This window comes from Castor canadensis, chromosome 7 (genome assembly GCF_047511655.1).
Source record: "Castor canadensis chromosome 7, mCasCan1.hap1v2, whole genome shotgun sequence".
NCBI classification, from domain to species: Eukaryota; Metazoa; Chordata; class Mammalia; order Rodentia; family Castoridae; genus Castor; species Castor canadensis.
Window position 1 is genome coordinate 137,689,354 of NC_133392.1, and position 19,673 is coordinate 137,709,026.

The 19,673-nt window shown below is 39.9% G+C and overlaps 1 non-coding gene across 1 annotated transcript; it reads right to left on the minus strand.

Annotated features, from left to right (window-relative positions):
• Nucleotides 1-12,355: 12,355 nt before the first annotated feature.
• On the minus strand, nt 12,356-12,462 carry LOC141425138 (U6 spliceosomal RNA). Its single transcript, XR_012450230.1, has one exon. It is a non-coding gene; the product is annotated as a U6 spliceosomal RNA (small nuclear RNA).
• Nucleotides 12,463-19,673: the final 7,211 nt, after the last annotated feature.

Sequence of the window (19,673 nt, forward strand, 5' to 3'; positions counted from 1 at the left end):
ATAAACATGGGTGTGCAGGTGCCTCTGGAGTAACCTGTGTCACTTATTCCTTTGGGTATATCCCCAAGAGTGGTATTGCTGGATCATATGGTAGATCTATGTTTAGATTTTTAAGAAGCCTCCAAATTTTTTTCCAGAGTGGTTGTACTAGTTTGCATTCCCACCAGCAGTGTATAAGGGTTCCTTTTTTCCCCACATCCTCACCAACACCTGTTGGTGGTAGTGTTTCTAATGATGGCTATTCTAACAAGGGTGAGGTGGAATCTTAGTGTGGTTTTGATTTGCATTTCCTTAGTGGCTAGATGATGATTTCTTTTTCTTAGCAATTCTGCTTCAATTTATTTCTCTCCTCTCCCAGCACCAGGCCACACCTTGAACACTTTATTTAGAGATCTCCTCAGTGAGGCAGCCAATGAACATGGAACAGGCAGCCTTGCTTCTGAAGAAGAGTGTCAACACTACCAAGTATGTCCCAATGCCCAGCTCTGAGTATGTCACTGAGAGACAAGACAAACATGTACATCAAGACACTTGTTTGTGGGCAGATATCCTAAGGAATGTATGTCAGCATACAGTAGAGACACCAGCACAGCCATGTTTATAGCCAAACCATGGAATCAACCTGTGTGCCCATGAACTGATGAATGGATAAAGAAAATGTGATATCTACACACACACACACACACACACACACACACACACACACACTGGAGTACTGTTCAATCATAAAGAAGAACAAAATTATGTCATTTGCAGAAAAATGGATACAACTGGAGATCATCATGTTGGTGAAATAATCTAGACTCAGAAAGTCAATTACCACATGTTTTCTCTCGTATGTGGAATCTAACACGAATATTAAAGAGAGATGATTTATGGGGCGGGGACCAGTGGGAGGAGAGGGAGATGGATAGGGAATATTATCACAGTACATTACATCCATGTATGAAAACAGAATCATGAAACTTATTAAAAATTGTAAAAAAAAAAAAAAAAGAAGGGGGTGAAGAATATAAGGAAGAGTAGCATGGAGTGAACTTGATCAACATACACTATATGCATTTATGGAAATATCACAACAAAATCCCTTTTACAATTAACATGCCTTAATAAAAAGGGGGGGGGAAGACATTTGTTCATGGTGAAGAGCCCATTTTTATTGTCACTGGATGGAAAGAAGGTGTCACTATGGCCAATAGAGAAATCCTCTCAGTTGCAGAGCACTTCTCCATGATTCATGCATCATTAAATGAAAATGGCCCCACCCTAGGATGGTTGTCTTCTGGTCCTAATCTGCCCTATCCAATCACTACTCAAGTCAGAGTCCTGATCATGTGGCAGGATTCATGGTTGAACTCAAAGGAGCAACAGCTTAAGAATTCAGTGATAGACTCATACATGCATAGTCACTCTGTGCAGAGATAAGGCGCCTATCTTTGAAGTGACTTTGTTGGCAAAGTACAGGAAGAAATAGAAGTAACATGGTCTCTTCTATTAATCTGATTTGAATTATTAATACTATCCTTTAGTAGCAGAGATGTAGCTTGTGTAGGAAAAAGCTCAACTTGGCTGAGTAATGATCACAGGTTGTGTGGCCTATGAGTTTCCAGACGATGGGTCCCAAAGCCTAGGCACATCACAGGATTGTGGTGGGAACTTGGCATTATAGATGGCTCATACACTTCCAGTGCTGCCTTCTTGACAGTGCCAGTTTTGACAAAATAAGTGTTTTTTTTTATTTCCAACGATGTATGCCTAATTCTGCAGGAATGCAAGTAATTTTTCTTTTTGCAGTATTGTGGTTTGAACTCAGGGCCTTACACTTGCTAAGCAGGTCCTCTATCACTTGAACTATGCCTCCAGCCCTTTTTGCTCTGGTCTTGTTTTTTGTCAAGGCCAGCTTGGACTGTGATCCTCCTGTTTTATACTTCCTATTGTAACTGGGATGACAGGCATGTGCCACCACATCCAGCTTTTTTTTTCTGTTGAGATGTGGTGTTGCAAACATTTCTTATTTTGGCCTGAGCTGCCCTTGATCCAAGATCCTCAGCCTTCCAAGTAGCTAGGATTATAGGTATGAACCACCAACACCCGGCACAAATAACTTTTTAATGCACTGTGATTTCTTCTTGAAAATAATAGGACAGATGGAAGTTCACTACTTCACTGGCTATCTTATAGGACAAAACTTGCTGCACTGACCTTCATCTCTCCCAGAGTGCTCAGGGCTGGTGTAATCAGTGGGTTAGAATAAAATGGTCTTGACTGTGAATTCCTACCATTGCCTCTCTTGGTCGATGGGAAAATGACCACCTGGGTTTTCCCTTTCAGAAAGGTCTTTGGGAAGCACATATATTGACTGGCAATTGAAGATGTGGACATTCCATTCACTAGTCTGATCAAGCTATTAATTGACTTTTAGACTGTAGATCAAAATGTGAAACATTTGATGTTCAATCCACATTTGTCTTGCACATTACATATTTTTATTTTTTAGTCATGTGGAGAGAGATGACAATGTCCCTGGCATAATTCATGAAACAGCTGCGACAATCTCCAGTCAATTGATTTCATTTCAAATCTATTTCCAAACACAAGGAAAGATTTCTTTAAAATACATGTGTGCATTTCACCTCCGGATGTCTATAACTTCATTGTCGGTATGTTCCCAAATTTCTGCTGCCATTGAAGGGACAAAACATTATATTGGTGGGTCTTCTACTAATTATTTCTGAGGTGATATTTTTCCCAAAAAAAGAGTTTTTGTTTGTATAATAAAAATTGAAATCCTATGTGTATTCAATAGTAAATAGACAAAATTTATTTATTTCCACTTGAAGAGTTAGTCATATAAAAGTTCACAATAAATAGTTTTTATTTTTTTTAGTATAAAAGCATTTGCCTTGATGGCATATTATGGTATAATGCCAATTGCTTTAGAATAAACATCAGTATTGGAACCTAAATTCTAGCTGCTCTCCATCTTGTAGATAGGAACCAGTGTTCACCAAGTATGTATTTTGTGTTTTGTTACATTGTTCATGACAACTAATAAGCCAAGGAATCAACATATGCTAGGTGCATAAAAGCCACAAACTAAGAATGATAAATTATTAGCACAATTTAGTATTTGCTAATTTTACTACATTCTTTTTTATGTATATGTAAGGAGATCATAGGGATTACAAATTCAATTTGAGAAGAGTTTAAGTGTGTGTGTGTGTATGTGTGTGTGTGTGTGTGAGAGAGAGAGAGAGAGAGAGAGAGAGAGGGAGAGAGAGAGAGAGAGAGAGATAAAGGGCCTTTTTAAGATGGCCAGAGGGGACTGGAGTAGTAGTAGCTCAAGTGGTAGAGAGCCTGCTTTGCAAGTGTGAAGCCCTAAATTCAAACCCCAGTCCCATAAAAAAGTAAAAAATTAAAAAGAGATGACCATAAGATGAACAAATCGCCAATATTTGCTGTAAAGAGTATAATAAGAATTTTTATTTTTCTGATCTTAAGTAACTTAATAAAGACTTGTTTCTATAAAAAGGGAGCTGTCTCATTTGCTAAATATCCATATTCATAGATTCCTAGTTCTACTTTCCATCCAACAGCAAACAATCCAGCCAAATCCTCTGCCACTGTGCAATAGAATCATGTTTCCTCTACAGCACATCCTTCATTTCTGTCTGAAACTTTACCAGATGCATCTTTAGCATTCATATTTCTAGCAACATTCTGCTTCTGAAGATATGTTTTCTCTAAGACAGAAAAAGCCTTCTCTATGACTTTCCTCTTTTCTTTCTAAATCCTCACCAAAATCACCTTGAATGTCCATATTCCTACCAACAGCCTGTAAGGAATCTAGACTCCAGTTTAAACCACAACACTACAAGAAAGGTCATACACTATGAATTATTTAAAACAGTCTGAGTAAGTTATAGAAGCACATAGTAAATCCCAAGGCATACACTACAAAAGTAAATAAAAAGGTAGGGTAGTTGATAAGGCAATGTGGAAATAAAATGGATTACAAAGAAAAGAAGAGGAACAAAAGGAATAAACTGAAAGGTTGCCAATTTAAACCCCACTGTACTGATAATTACATGATTTGTAAATAGTCGAAGCACTCTAATTAAGACAGAGATTGCCAGTCTGCATTTAAAATGCAAGTCTCAACTATATACTGTCTAGAAGAAACACATTTTCGCTAAACCTGGTGGTTCATGCCCGTAATCCCAGCACTCAGGAAGATGAAACAGGAGGATCATGAGTTTGAGGCCAGCCTGGGCTACATGGTGAGTTTCTGCCTCAAACAAAACAAAATAAGAAACATATTTTAAATATGACCCACATAGGTTAAAGAAAAATGTCAGAAAAAGATACCTGAGACAAACACTAGGAATCCTAGCTATGCTGACATCAGATAAAGTAAGGCATAATACGAAAAATAATTACCAGGAATAAAGAGAATAATTTCATAAAGATGAAAGCTTCATTAATCAAATAAATGTGACAATCTATAGTGTTCATACATAATAACAGAATTTCAAAATATGGGAAACACAAGCTGACAGAAGAGAGAAGAGTAGACAAACTCACGGTTAGAATTGAAGATTCCCACCACCATTTCTTAGTACTGATAACACAAATAATATTCAGTAAGGGTACAGAACACTTGAACTATCAAAACACTGGAAATAGCTAACATTTATCTGCTACTTCTCCAACTGCAGAATACCACACATTCTTTTCAAGTACACTTGTAATGTTCACTCACACAAACCACGTGCTGAAGCTAAAACAATCTTCACAAATTTCAAAGAGCTATCCTCTGAATCCAGGGGAAATCAAATTCGAAGTTACTTCAAAAAATATACCTGCAAATTGAACCAGACATTTCCAACTCACATCAAAGAGGAATTCACAAGGGAAATTAGAAAATATTTAGAATTAAATGAAAACAAAACCAAATCATATTAAAACCTGTGGGATGCAGCTAAAGGAGGATTTGAGAAAAATGAAATGCTTTATATCCTATATTTTAAAAGGAGAAAAATCTGAAGTCAGCTCTCTAAGTTTCCACTTTAAGAAGATAGAAAAAAGAGGCTCAGTTTAGTAGCTTGGGAGGTAGAGATCAGGACAATCACAGTTCAAGGCCAGCCTGGGACAAAGTTAGCAAGCCCTCATTTCAACCAAGAATAGCAAGCCCTCATTTCAACCAAGAAGGTGATGTGTGTGTGTGTGTGTGTGTGTGTGTGTGTGGTCTCAGCTATGCAGGAGACTATAGCTGGACGATTGCAGTCTAGGCTGACCCCAGGCAAAAACACAAAACCCTATCTGAAGAATAATTAAGGCAAAAAGGTCTGGAGAAATGAATCAAGTGGTAGAACGCCTGCCTAGCAAGTGTGAGACCCTGGGTAAAACCCCAGTATCACCACCAAAAAAACCCAGCCACCAAAAAAACCCCATAAAACTGAGAAAATTAATAAAACCAAATTCTCATTTTTGAAAAAACAAATACAACTTAATTAATATATCTGTAGTAAATGAAGTTGATCAAGAAATAGAGAAACACAAATCACCAATGTCAGGGAAGAAAGAGGGTCCTTCATTACATATTATTTAGGGTATATTATGACCAACTTTATATAAAATTTCAGCATCTTAGACATGATGGGGAAATTCCTCAAAAGACAAAATATATAACTCACTTAAAAAGAAATAAGGAACACAAATAGTCTTCTGACTATTAATAAGATTGAATTCTTAATTTAAAACTTCCTCATAACTGGAGACCATCATATTGAGTGAGATAAGCCAAACTCAGAAAGACAAATTTCACATGTTTTCTTTCTTATGTAGAAGCAAGACCTAAATAATAATAGTAGTAGTAAAAAAATAACAATAATTTTAGGGAACTGTTTGGGAGGAACAAGTGGAAGGGGGAGGGTTAAAGGAGAGGCTGATTGAGGTTAAGATGATCAATTTGGCAATATATAAGAAGATAGCATATCTTTACTAATTGGGAAGGCAACAATAGTTTAACCTTCACACATCAATAAATGTAACTCAGCATAGTAACAGAATAAAAGAGAAAAAGCCGATGATCACTTCAATAGAGACAGGAAAGCTATTGAAACTATTCATACTATAATCTCTCAGCAAACTAGGAATAAAAGGGAACTTTCTCAACCTGATAATGGACATCTAAAAAAAAACTAAGCTAGCATTATACTTAGTGGTGAAAGACTAAATGCTTTGCCCCTAAATTCAGAACAAGACAAAGATGTCTGTTCACAACGCTTCTATTCAACATCGTACTCAATGTCCTAGGCAGTACAAAAGGACAAGACAAAGAGAGAAAGGTGTAAGTTGACATGATCTCCATGTAAAAAATCCTAAGCAATGTTCAAAAAGAGCCCCTAGTGCTCATAAGCAAGTTGAGGAAGGTCAGCACTTCTACAAACTGCTTATATATCTGGGATAAGAAAACCATGCCATTTACAGTAGCATCACAAAACATGAAACACCTAGGGACAGAGGTAATGAAATATGTTATAGTCCTAAATCACAAAAACTACAAAAGTAGAAGAACTAATAAATGCAGGTATAGATCATACTTAAGAATCAGGACATGCTATGTCTCTGTAGCCACCCTAATCAAAATCCTGGTAGCATTTAGATAGAAATTGACAAGGTGATCCTAAAATGTACACAGAAATGCAAGGGAACTGAAATGGCAAAGTCTATTTTTTAGAAAGAGTAACAAAATGGAGGGTTTTACACTATCTGATTTAAGGTAACAACACAAGGCAGCATGGGTATAAGTGTACTTTATAGACTGATGGGACCCTATTGAAAGAGATTCACCCATACATGCCATTTCGTTTTCAACAAAGGTATTGTACATCGTTTATTGCATTCCACAAATACTGCATTTTCTTTTGTAAATTGAAGGGTTGTTGCAATGTTGTATCTAGCATTTTCCCATAGTATGTACACATGTCTCTGTGACACAGTTTGGTACATCTCCCAGTATTTCAAACTTTTTAACTATAATGATCTGTGATAAGTGATCTTTGAACACTTGATGTTTTGGGAGCACCACAAATCATGCCCACACAAGACATCGAACTTAATCAATAAATGTTGGTGTGTTCTCACTGTTCACTGACCACACGTTCTTCTGGTTTCCTCCCTCTTCTCAAACCTCCCTATTCCTGAGGAGTGAACAATATCAAAATTGGGACAATTAAAACCCTACAATGGCTCTAAGTGTTCAAGTGAAAGGAAGACTCACGCTTTAAATCAAATGTTAAAAATTATGAGACTTAGTAAGGAAGACAGGGTGAAAGCCAAATGGGCCAAAAGCTATGTCTCTTGTGCCAACAGTTAGCCAAGCTGTGAATGCAAAGGACAAGTTCTTGAAGAAATGGTAAGTGCTACTTCAGTGAACACAGAAATGATAAGAAAGCAAAACAGCCTTACTGCTGATATGGAGAAAGGTTTAGTGGTCTGGGCAGAAGACCATACTACAGTCCTTAAACCAAGCCTAATCCAGAGCAGGGCCCTAACTCTCTTCAGTTCTCTGAAGGCTGAGAGGTAAGGAAGCTGCAGAAGAGAAATCTGAATCCAGCAGAGGTTGGTCACGAGGTTTAAGGAGAGAAGCCGTGTTCAGAACATGAAAGTGCAAAAGGAAGTAGTAAGTTATTATAGATTTACCTAAGATAATTGATGAAGGTGACTCCACTAAACAGCAGATTCTCAGTGTAGATGAAATAGCCTTGTGTTGGAAGATGGATGTCTTGGACTTTCATAGCTAGAGAGGAGAACTCATTGCCTGGGTTTGAGACTTCAGAGACTCTCTTGTTGGGGACTAATGAAGGTGGTGACTTTAAATTGGAGCCAGTGCTCATTTACCTTGTGGAAAAACTAGGGCTCTGAAGAATTAGACCAAATTTTTACTGTCTGTGCTCTATAAGTTGAACAACAAAACCTGGTGACAACACATCTACGTACAGCATGGTTACTGAATATTTTAAGCTCACAATTGAGACCTACTGATCAGAAAAAAAAAAGGGTTCATTTCAAAAATAGCACTGCTCATTGACAATGTGCCTAGTCACCCAAGAGTCCTGATGGAGATGTACAATGAGATTAATGTCGTTTTCATGCCTGCTAGCACAATATCCATTGTGCACCCCATGGATCAAGGAGTAATATTGACTTTAAAGTGTTATTACTTAAGGAATACATTTTGTAAGGTGACTGCTGCCATGGTTAGTGATTTCTCTGATGGATCCAGGCACCACAACTGAAAACCTTCTCCAAAAGACTTACCATTCTAGATGTTATTATAAACGTCATGGGTAGAAGTCAAAATATCAACACTAATTAGAGTTTAGAAGAAGTTGAGTCCAACTCTCATGGGTGGCCTTGAGGGGTTCAGGACCTCAGTGGAGAAAGGAATTGCAGGTGTGTTGGAAATAACAAGAGAAGTAGAAGTGGAGCCTGAAGCTGTGACTGAACTGCTGAAATCTCAGGACAAAACTTGAACAGGTGAGGAAGCTTCTTGTGGAGGAGCAGAGAAAGTGATTTCCTAGATGGGATCTACTGCTGGTGAAGATGCTCTGAATGTTGTTGAGATGAAGACAAAGGATGTAGAGTATTACATGAGCTTAGTTGATAAATCAGTACAGAATTTGAGAAAATGGACTCCAATTTTAAAAGAAGCTCTACTGTAGATAAAATGCTATTAAAACAATTTCACAAGCCAGAGAGACATCTTTTGTGAAAGAAAGAGTAGGTCCATGTGGCACACTTCTTTGTGGTCTTATTTCAAGAAATTGTCAAAGTCACCCCATCCCTGATCCATCAGCAGCCATTAACATGGAGGCAAGACCTCCACCAGCAACAAGAAAATGACTCACTGGAGGCTCAGATGGCCATTAACACATCTTAACAATGAAATATTTTTTAATTAAGGAATGCCTAATACTACTTATTAGGCATTAGGCTTAATACTATTTAGACTACAATATTATATAAACATAACCTATAAATGTGCTTTATTGTAAGTGGTCTGGAACTAACCTTGTACTATCTCCAAGGAATACCTGTACTAGTTTGCTATTATTCCTCTAGCAAATTATCACCAATTTACTTGCTTAAAACAACACAAATTTATAATTTTACCCATTCTGTAAATTAATAGTACAACACAGGCCTCACTGAGCTAAAGTGAAGGTGTCAGCAAGACTGTATTCCTTCCAAACTGAGCTGCATAACACGTGTGTGGGAATTTAAAATTTTTATTTTGAAATTTCTTTTACTTTTTGTTACTTCTTCTTCTTATTATTATTATTATTGACCATGCTTGGTCAAAACTGCATATAATGAGCTTACAAATAAGACAGGCTTACTGTATTCTTCTGTGACTCATTTTTTCATCAACATTATGTAATCCTTATACACTTGGTGGGAATGTAAATTAGTGCAGCCATTATGGAAAGCAGTATGGAGGTTCCTCAAAAAATAGAGCTTCTATATGACCTGATGATACCACTCCAGGGCATATATCTGAAGGAACATAAGTCAGGATACAACAGAGACTCTTGCACACCCATGTTTATTGTAGCACTGTTCACAATAGCCAAGCTTTGGAATCAGCCTAGATGCCCTTCAACTAATGAATGGATAAAGAAAATGTGTTATGCATACACAATGGAATGTTATTCAGCCATAAAAAGAATGAAATTATGGTATTTGCAAGAAAATGGCGGAACTGGAGATCATCATGTTAAGCAAAGTAACTCAGGTTCAGAAAGACAAAGGTCACATGTTCTCCCTCATATGTGGAAAGTGGACCTAAAATATATATAGACGATAGTATCTGAGGGACCGTTGGGGAGAATAAGGAAGAGGGGGAGAAGGAAAGAGAATGACGGGGAAACAATGATGAAATACATTGTGTCGATGTATGGAGGTGGCACAAAATTCACTGAAAGCTGTTGAAAATAGGGGAAAGGAAAAATGGAGAAAAGAGAGTAATAGGGTTAATCTGATCAATACACTATATATATATATATATATATTTATATATATACATCTAAACTACCAGGGTGTACTCCTTTGCACAATTAATATACACTAATAAAAATACAATTTAAAATAAATTAAACAAAAAATTACATATGGACAAAAAAGTATGAATATGAGTTTGCCACAGGACACACAGGAGTCAAAAGTGTTGTCAACACCCTATGTCTACCACTGAACTGTGGTAGAATACATTGTGATTCTTCCTCTTCATAGACAGTCACCATTTGTATGTAACATCTACATTTTGTATGAATATAACATCTACACTTAAAAATTTTTAACCACACAAAATTTCAATAGTGAACTTAGAATTTGAACTCTTGACCTCTGAGACTTCTAAGTTTATGGATCCTAAGCACAAACTGGAGAAAAGCAGATTTGACCTCCCCTCTCCCCCCACAAATGGAAGAAACTGAATGTTTGAGGACACAAGTGAGCCAAAGCTGGCTGGGACACAGCCTGCACCCTGCTGTCTCTACCCTGCTATCCATGAACATAGGTGACACCATCTGCCTCTTCACCAAATAGTGCCTCTCCTAGCGACAATGGGAGACAAGTGAGGGCCGGCTGCCTGCACGTGTTAATTTTAATCTGGGTAGGTGGAGCCTCTGAGTTGAGCACCACTAGAAGAAGAGCAGACTTTGGGGGTCCCATTCCCTAATCATGAGAGGAGAAGAAAACCACCTCTGATACAAAAAAGGGCTTCCCTGGAAAGATTGTTTTTATACCACATATCCTTCTGGTTGTCATGAAGGAGACTTAACATTTGTTCTCCCCTCCTCCCCCCGCCCAGGACCATGTTAAAATGCAGGCCCTCTCCCAATAGCACATCTACCCTGATGAAATCAAATCTGTTTAGCGTCTACGCCTTTATCCACTACTGGCCTCCAACATTAAGTACCTTACTAATCACAGGTCCTGCCTTACTGGATACTGTACAAAGGTGATTAAGCAGTCAGGATATTTTTGTATAAGAAGCTTTTAAGGGAGGGAAAAATATATTGACATAATCGCAACCCATTAACTCTAGGGCTAATTGAGTTTTGTACAGAGGAGAAAGCAGCAAACTGCTGGGCTGCTGGAGAAGAGGAGACATTGGAGATGAGGCTAGAAAAAGGGACAGAGATAGATGATCCTAAGGGTGTGGAAGGTTCTGGTGTTCTCTGATGAAGCAAAAAAGAGGTCCCAGGGCTGCTTCTTGGCTCTTACATGGGAAAGTGATATTTAGAGAGGCTGTTTAGGAGTGCTGGGCATATGGAGCAGAAGAAGTTTAGAGTTTAAGTTCTAGGTCAATTTTCTCAGCCTGTGAGTTCCCAAAGACCTTCTCAGGGTCATGAAGTCATTTGAAAGGAGTCCTCAAGTTCTTATGAGCATTTCCCATTGAATAAATAAATACTGCACATATATCTTACTATTTTAAATGTAAATAAATATTGCAGTGATTTTTAAGATTCAGATGCATTTAAAAGTCATAGTATTTTTCTGACTGGCAATTTCTAAAGGCATAGCTGCTACCATGGGTTCAGGTTCAGAGTAGCATCTGGAAGTACTTGTGATGCTAAAGATGGGGGTTGGGGCCCTTCTAATTGAAGTCCGGGCACTTGCTGAGGCAGTGAAGAAGAGGAGGTCATTTTAAGCAGGGTCAGGACATAGTCATGTTTCTGCTTTGGAAAGGTCACATTGGCCACGAGGGGGCACGATGAACTACAGAAGAGAAGTCTCTCCCACTGGAGAAAGAGCCACCAGTCTGGGGACTCCTGCAGTGATGGACAGGAGAGAGAAGGGCAGTCTGAGTTGACAGGTGGCAGTACAGATGAAAAGAGAATATTCAGGAGGCATTAAAAAAGTAGAATTGAGAGTTGGGGATGCAGCTCAGTGGTAGAGGGCTTGCCTAGTACATGCAAGGCCCTTGGTCCCATCTCCAGCACTGCACAAAAACCAACGACATGAATTTAAAAAAATAGTAGAATCGATGGAACTTAGTGCCCAAGAGGATGGAGGAGATGAAGGGGACAAAGGAGACAGACTGTTCATCAGGGCTATCTGCATCACCTTTTTAAAATAAATTTTTATTAGGACATATTCATTATACAGGGGATTCATAGTGACAATTCCGATTAGACTTATACTGTACATTAGTTACATTGCCCCCATTGTCTCTCTCTCTCCACCCCCTCCCCATCCCAACTAAAGGAACTGCAAGAGGTTTCTTAGTTCTGTTTCATATAGGTCCATCTACCATATACTGTCACCTTAATCTCCTTCCTCCAAAAATATGGAACGCATCACAAATTTGCATGTCATCCTTGTGCAGAGGCCATGCTAATCTTCTCTGCATCGTTCCAATTTTAGTATATGTGCTGCCGAAGCGAGCACTCTGCATCACCTTCTGTCATCTTCCAGCCCCTGGGGAAGTGGGTCCTGTGATCGGGTTCACTCTAGAGATGGCCTGAACCCTTACATTGGGAAATCACTAAGCTCTTCATGGAAAAGAAATCAGGGAACCTCACCCACCTGAGGCAGAGAAGGCAAAAGGACCCAAGCCAAAAGGTATTACCACTGATGGCAGAGGTGACTTAGCAGATGAGTCCTCATTATCTGGATCATTCTGAGCCTGGAGGTTATAGGCTGGTCTGCTAACTCTCCTGTTTACTTGTGGCAGTGATGCACTACTGCAGGTGACAAGGACAGTAACTTCGATGTCAAGGCTTACATTAAATCACATGCCCAAGGGTTCACAGCTGGGAAATGGTAGGGAAAGGATTCTTATAATAATATTGTTATCTAACATTTAGGGAGCACTCATATCAAGAACTGTTCTCATTCATAACATGTTGGAATTCGTTTCATACACCTCCACAAGGTTAGGTAGTATTAACAACCCCATTTCACAGACAAGAAAACTGAGGTCCATAGAGGTTACCTAACCTAGCCAAGAAAGTGCACATGGTAAGTGGGGAAACCAAGAATTAGACACAAGACACCCAGCAACAAATACTGCTCTCTTAGCCATGACTCAGTACCCCAGGTCTGTCTGTCCAGCTGCAGATACTGTGCTTAATCTGAGTCATGTTGCCCTGACACAGGAGAGAGCCCAGTCAGTATGAGGGGAGCTAGAGAGTGAAGCCAGTCCAAGCCAGATCAGTGAGAGGCCAGGGGGAAGTGAGTGGTACCTTTGCTCAATGAGGTGGGTCTGGATCCCAGACACCTGGGCTGGGGAGGGGCAGAGGCACAATTGATGGCTCCAGCCTGCTCTGGACAGAGACAGGTGAGGGGCCCCTAGAATTCCATGGGGACAGAAGCAAAATTATGGCAGTGGGAGGGGCTAGGAGAGTGTGCAAAGCTTGTTGTGATTCTATGGGGGCACTTTACAAGCAGAGTCAAGCTTTCTGGGTCTTGTGAAATTGATTTTATTTTTATGTCTTAAGTTTGTGCCAGGATGTTATTTCTCAGTTGAATTCCTTTGACTACTTCTATCTTCAAATTACATTCTCATCTTCCTCCTGAAGCTGTGCATTCATTCCCACTTGCAAACAGGGACTGCAAGCAGACAAGCCTTGTTTCCTGTAGGCTAAACACGCTGTTTGCCTGTTGGCCAGGAACCAGAAAAAGACACTCATCTGACTCCAGCAACCTGTGTTAAGTCAGACCTCCCTGGACCAGTCAAATTTGGTTTTTCTTTCTTTCTTTTTTTTTTTTTAATTTCCATTTGCCTCATTAACTCTTCGCTCCAGAGTCCTGACATTTTTTCTTTGTGACTAGAAATGCAGTGATACCAAAGTTTCAGAGTTCCAAGAATGCTAACCTTTGCTTCCTGCCTTTGCCCTCAGCTATCAGGAGCCATCTCAACTTCAGGGCCCTTGGGCAAGGCTCTGTCCTACTTAAGACTACGTCCCCCAGGCTCTGAGAGGCTCTTTTTCATAGAAGCACCCTCTGGAGCAAGCAGAAGGGAAGGGAGTGGGGATGTACATTTACTGAGGCTCAATTTTGTACAGTGCAAATACTGGGCATCGTCCAATTAAATACATTTTCTAGGTGCTGAACTCAATGCTAAGTGCCTATCTAGGAATATCCTGGTTAAAAAAAAAAAACTTCCAGGGTTCCCTGCGGCTTTTGGGATGGAGCTCTTACCATGGTCTGCAGAACCTATCTGTTCTGGCCCTATCTACATGTATGGCCTGATTGCATCACTCCATCCCCCTTCTAACTTAATTCTGATATTCTTCCTTCAGATCGCAATTCAAAGGTCAGAGCATTTAGGAGGAAGGAAGGCACAGTGGTTTCCTGCATGGCGCCTACGGCCAAATCCGGATTAAACCCCAGCTCTGGACCTGATTGGCCCCATTTGGAACAGGTCCCCATGCATAAGCCAGTCACTGACCAAAGTGATGGAATGCCCTGATTGGCTTAGCCAAACTCCCAGTGCTGCCCGCTAGAGCTGGGGGAGAAAATTGACTGCCTTAGGTGCACATGCAGGAAGAGATTGATTCACTGGAGCAAGTCAGGCCATATTGACCCAAGAAGGGAGCTTGTGTGCAGCAGTAACAAATGACCACTTCAGTGTCATACTCTATTTTCCAGACTTTGATCATATGCTCCTCCTCCATGATACCTGCCTTGTTCCATGTACTAAATGTACTATTATTAATTAATATTTTTCCCAAAGTGCCCTTTTTGTACTTGGATTTGTAAATACATTTATTTCTAACACTGCCATAAATGAAAAACCAGTGCTACTTGCCACAAATAGGAGGTGATCTTTAATTGTTTTTTACAGTGAAAACAAAGCCATGTTATTAAATTCATGCTAGAGACAGTGGCCTGCTAAAAAAACACCCTGAGACTGTGGCCTTGCTCTCTCTTTGTTAAAAAGAGAGATTATCAGGTGTTAGAGAGGTGTAAAGACATACTAACACCAAACTGAGCCTTTCTACCTGATGTAATCAGAAGGCCTAAGAAAGAATTGAAAAGGAAATTACTTTCTCACTCTGTGATTCAATGTGATGTGATGCTGTATCCATATCACGTGGAGAAGTCATTTTCCATGCCACTTGCAATCATCTGGGGTACCACGGGTGCCACCTGCTCAACACTTTAAAGAACGCTGTCTTGGAGTATTTGAAGTTGGTCAAAATTGTAGAACAAATGACCAAAGGCAGAGAGAATGAGGACCAGTTGACAAAGTGGCTCAGGCAGTAAGAGCACCTGCTTAGCAAGCATGAGGTCCTGAGGTGAAACTTCAGTGCAGCCAAAAAATAAAGAAGTAGAGAGGATGGGGCAAAACAGCTGGTATATTTTATCAATAAGAAATCTCCTGTTTGTCTAACTTACTTTTCAAGTGAAAGGAAGTAGCTGAAGTCATCTAGTTTCTCTCCCTGCCTTCCTATAGGGCTGCTCTCCTCTGTGCCAGGTATTGGGCTTCTCTCTGGCACCTACATGGTCTACCCAACCAGCCACCTGAGCTCTATCCTTGACATCCCCTTTTCATTTGTGCCCTTCACCAGGACAATTTCCCTCATATTCAATCATTTCCACCTCCTAAATACTTCCACTCATCTGTCCATATATGTTCTTCTCTACTGCAATCAGCATCACTCACACCACAATTATCTCCCTTCTGGGCTACTAAAATTGCCTCCTATCATTTTACTTCCACTTTCACCCTAACTTCCCAAGTCACTTTCGACCTTATCATCCAGGGTGCTCTTTACAGGGAATGAATTGGAACACTCACTCCCCCACATGAAGGCATGAGTGCTCATGAATGTCAGAATAAAAACCATAGCAAAGCTTACCTGTCTGTATCATCTGGACCCACCTTGGTCTCACACCTAGCTCTACACCACCTGCCTCCTCTATCTCTGAGCTGGAGAGGGACCTCTCCAGTCCCTGGAGTCCCCTTCCTCTTCCCACACTCTGACTCTACTCCTCATCTGGCTCATTCCTTCTCATTCTTGTTCAGATGTCACCCCTTCAGTAATGTCTCCTTAAATAAAGCATATCCACTCATCATAAGGACCCCATATAGAGTTGTATATTTGTGCATGTTTGCTGCATGACATTCTTCCCAGACAAAAGCTCCTTGGGAGGAGGGAAAGTGTCTTTCTTATTCACTGACACATTCCCAGTCATTAACCCAAGACTGACTGGCACTCACTGATGTTTGTTAAAAAGCCTAAGTAAATGCTTTCCACAAAGCAACTAATGTCCTTAATGTCTAAATTGGCCAAGAAGAAAATGTGTTGCCTTAGAAGAAGAGAAATTGAAGGTTACACATTAAGTGTATTTGGTAAGAGGTTTGGTTTAATTATGTAGTTTAAATATGTTTAGGGATGATTGGTGTTTTATGCTTAGTTGGTGGAAATAAAAATCTTTAAGTTGGGAAATTCAAGAAAACATTAAGTTCACTAAGTCATTGAGAGAAGCAGGTAAGATAACTCAAGTGTGCTGTGTGTCCACATTCCTGAGACTGTAGGAGTGAGGTGAGCAATAGACATTACTGGATTCCAAATACATAAAAAAAGAGGATTCCACAAAGTCTAGACCACCTGGCCACTACTCCCCTTGCCTTGCTCCTCCTGTTAATTATGCTAGAAACAGAAAAACCCCTGCAAATAGGACTGCTACAAAATGGACTAACCCTAGCTCCAACTCACACAGGAAGTGGGTAGAACAGAAAGGGGGATGGGACAGATTAAAATGTGACATCATATGAGGGGTGACTAATAAAACAATGAACTGAGCCTGTGTGCTTGAAAATGTCTTGAGCAAGTTACCATACTGCATGGTTCTCCTGCAAGCATGGGGCAGCTGGTGATGATGAAGTAAGAACCCATGAATCCTTATTTCTTCCCCCGCCCTGCTCACTACCATCATTGCTTGAAGAAGAACCCATGGGGAACAAGTAAGGAAAAGTCAGCAGTCTCTGCCAGATTTTAAAAGTCAGACATCTTCTTCCAATTATATTGACAAGGGCAATAGGACCTGAAGACATGACATGCAGCCAGGATGAGTTCTCATGGATCAGTACCTATACACTACATGTGTGTGATCACCCAATTCCCCCAGACTTCTGAGTTATATATGTGTTAAGCATGTCAACTAAAGAGAAAATTTGGTCATCCGCACAAGGCCCTAACTGGGTAAACTAGTGGTATGCTGGAGCCAGCTTATAATGGCTTACCAAAGTCAATTGTTAAGTTCTCCAGAGTTTTGTGAACTGGTTATTAAGCACAGATATTATTAAAAGTTAATTTTTCTAAACATACAACTAAAATTTTTCGCTAATAAGAGTCAGAATTAAAATCCTATTCTGTGTCACTCCTAAGTTCTAATTCTTTTTCCACCAAGAAGAAATATTTGCCTCTTGTAGGCAACCATCAACATCATGATTGTAAATCATTCTGATCTGTGTAGTCAAGAAAGTCCCACCACTTCCTCTCCCAGGCACCACTTTGTTGGCCTTGTCAGGGTTATAACCACATGTACAGAAAAGAATAGGACAACACTGTTCTCCAAAATTTTTTTTTGCTAAAAACAAACATAGTAAGTAGTCAGAAGGCATTGCATCCTAATTATCACACAGTTTACTACCATGTAGGCTCTTGCGGTTACTTACATCTCTTATATCTGTGTGGTGGTAATTCTCTATCATGAGATATGACTACTCATCTCTTCCCAGCTCAGTGTTCAGTAATGTCACATTGCTAGCTTGAAATCAGCCATGGGAGTGTTTATACCATGAAAATCAGAAAACACTGCAAATCAGGGCTTGATTTATTGTTTTGTTGATTGTCTAGACTTAAGAAACTGATGGAGAAACTGATAAGAATGCATATTAAAATTAACAGTCTGTCATATCTGTAAATGTTACACGGTGAATGACACAAAAATTCAGGAAATATTCTTCCAGTATTTGGAAAATATTATCTAAATCAACAAAGCAGTCTCTCACATCGCTGATGAGCCTTCATTGCCTTCTGATATGCCTTCATTGCTTCAATTTCATTTAACTTGTTAATGTAAGAGAAAATACCAGCTGACAATCATGCCAAAACTAAAGTAATTCCTCAATTGCTTCCATAGGTTGGCTACAGATACAAGAGATCAGCAAAAATCAATAAGAGTGTTCTATGTGCACCAGTGACTACATGGAGTTGACAATAAACCGTGGTGTGTATTTTTATGATTTGTCAATTGTATCAAAAATATCCTTTCTATCTGTGACATTTTAGCAAGCTTAGGTACAAATGTGCAGTCTTTGTACATCATTTTGAGAGATTGTTTTTGAACATTGGCCAGCAGTACTTGGTACTTCCCATATCAAAGGAGGGGACTGAGTATAAGAATTCACCAGGTCTAATCAAAGACACTGATAGTTTTTTAGGGGAAAAAATGTCAGTAAAAGAGACCAGACATGGTGGCTCACACCTGTAATCCCAGCTACTCAGGAAGCAGATCAGGAGGATAATGGTTCTAGGTCAGCTCAGGCAAAAAGTTTGCAAGACCCTCATCTTGACCAGTAATAAGCTGGGCACAGTGGTACACAACACTCATCCCAGCTACACAGCATAAACAGAAAGCAAAAGGGACTGGGAGTGTGACTCAAGTAATAGAGCACCTGCCTGGCAAGCACAAAGCCTTGAGCTTACACCCCACTACAAGGGGGAAAAACATAGTAAATGGAAGCTGTATTTCATGAGGCTGTAAGAAGACCATGAAATGTACAGGGACTTTGACTGTACGTTCGGCCCTGACCACAGGAGAGACACATTGAGGCTGGGAGTGATAAACAGTCTACGTTGTTTTTGGTCAGGGAGAACAAAGGCTTTGCTGGGTCTCACTGTTGCCTAGATCACAGTTTCTCAGCCTTGCCACTATTTTGGACCAAATAGCTCTTCATCATGAAGCACTGCCCTGTGAGTTACAGGATGTTTGGCAGAATCCTGTCTCTACCCACTAGATGCCATAGCACCTCCCAGTTGTGGTAACAAAAATGTCTGAAGACATGGCCCCAGGGGAACAAAATTACCCCTGGTTAAAAATTACTGGCCCAGATAACACATAACCTCGATTCCACTCAACTCAACAAAAATGATCCCCTGTATGATCACCTGTGTTCCAGGTACCAGCACATCTAAGTCAACAAAATAAAGAGGCCTGCTCTCACGGAACTGAATGCCATTCTCTAGACCTTTTGTGACCTATTGAGTTGGTTTCTTCCACCAGAATTTGAGCTCTGTGAGAGCAGAAATTGGGTCTTATTTATCTCTGGGACTCCAGTCCATAGGGCACAAGGCCTGGAACCCATCATCCTCAGTAAATGGGTTGTACTGAATCATTCAGAACACCACACACAGGTTAAGCACACAGCCTGCCTCTATGGCCATGTTTCCAATCCTCCTTACCCCTGGGCCCACTGCACCTCAGTCATGCTGAATATTCTCGTGCTCTTTCATGAGACCTTTCTTAATACTTTTGCCTGGGTATGTTCACTTTCTACTGTTGCACAACAAAGTACTATAAACTTAGCAGCCTTAAACAGCACCTACCTGTTATCACATAATTTCTGTAGATCAGAAATCCAG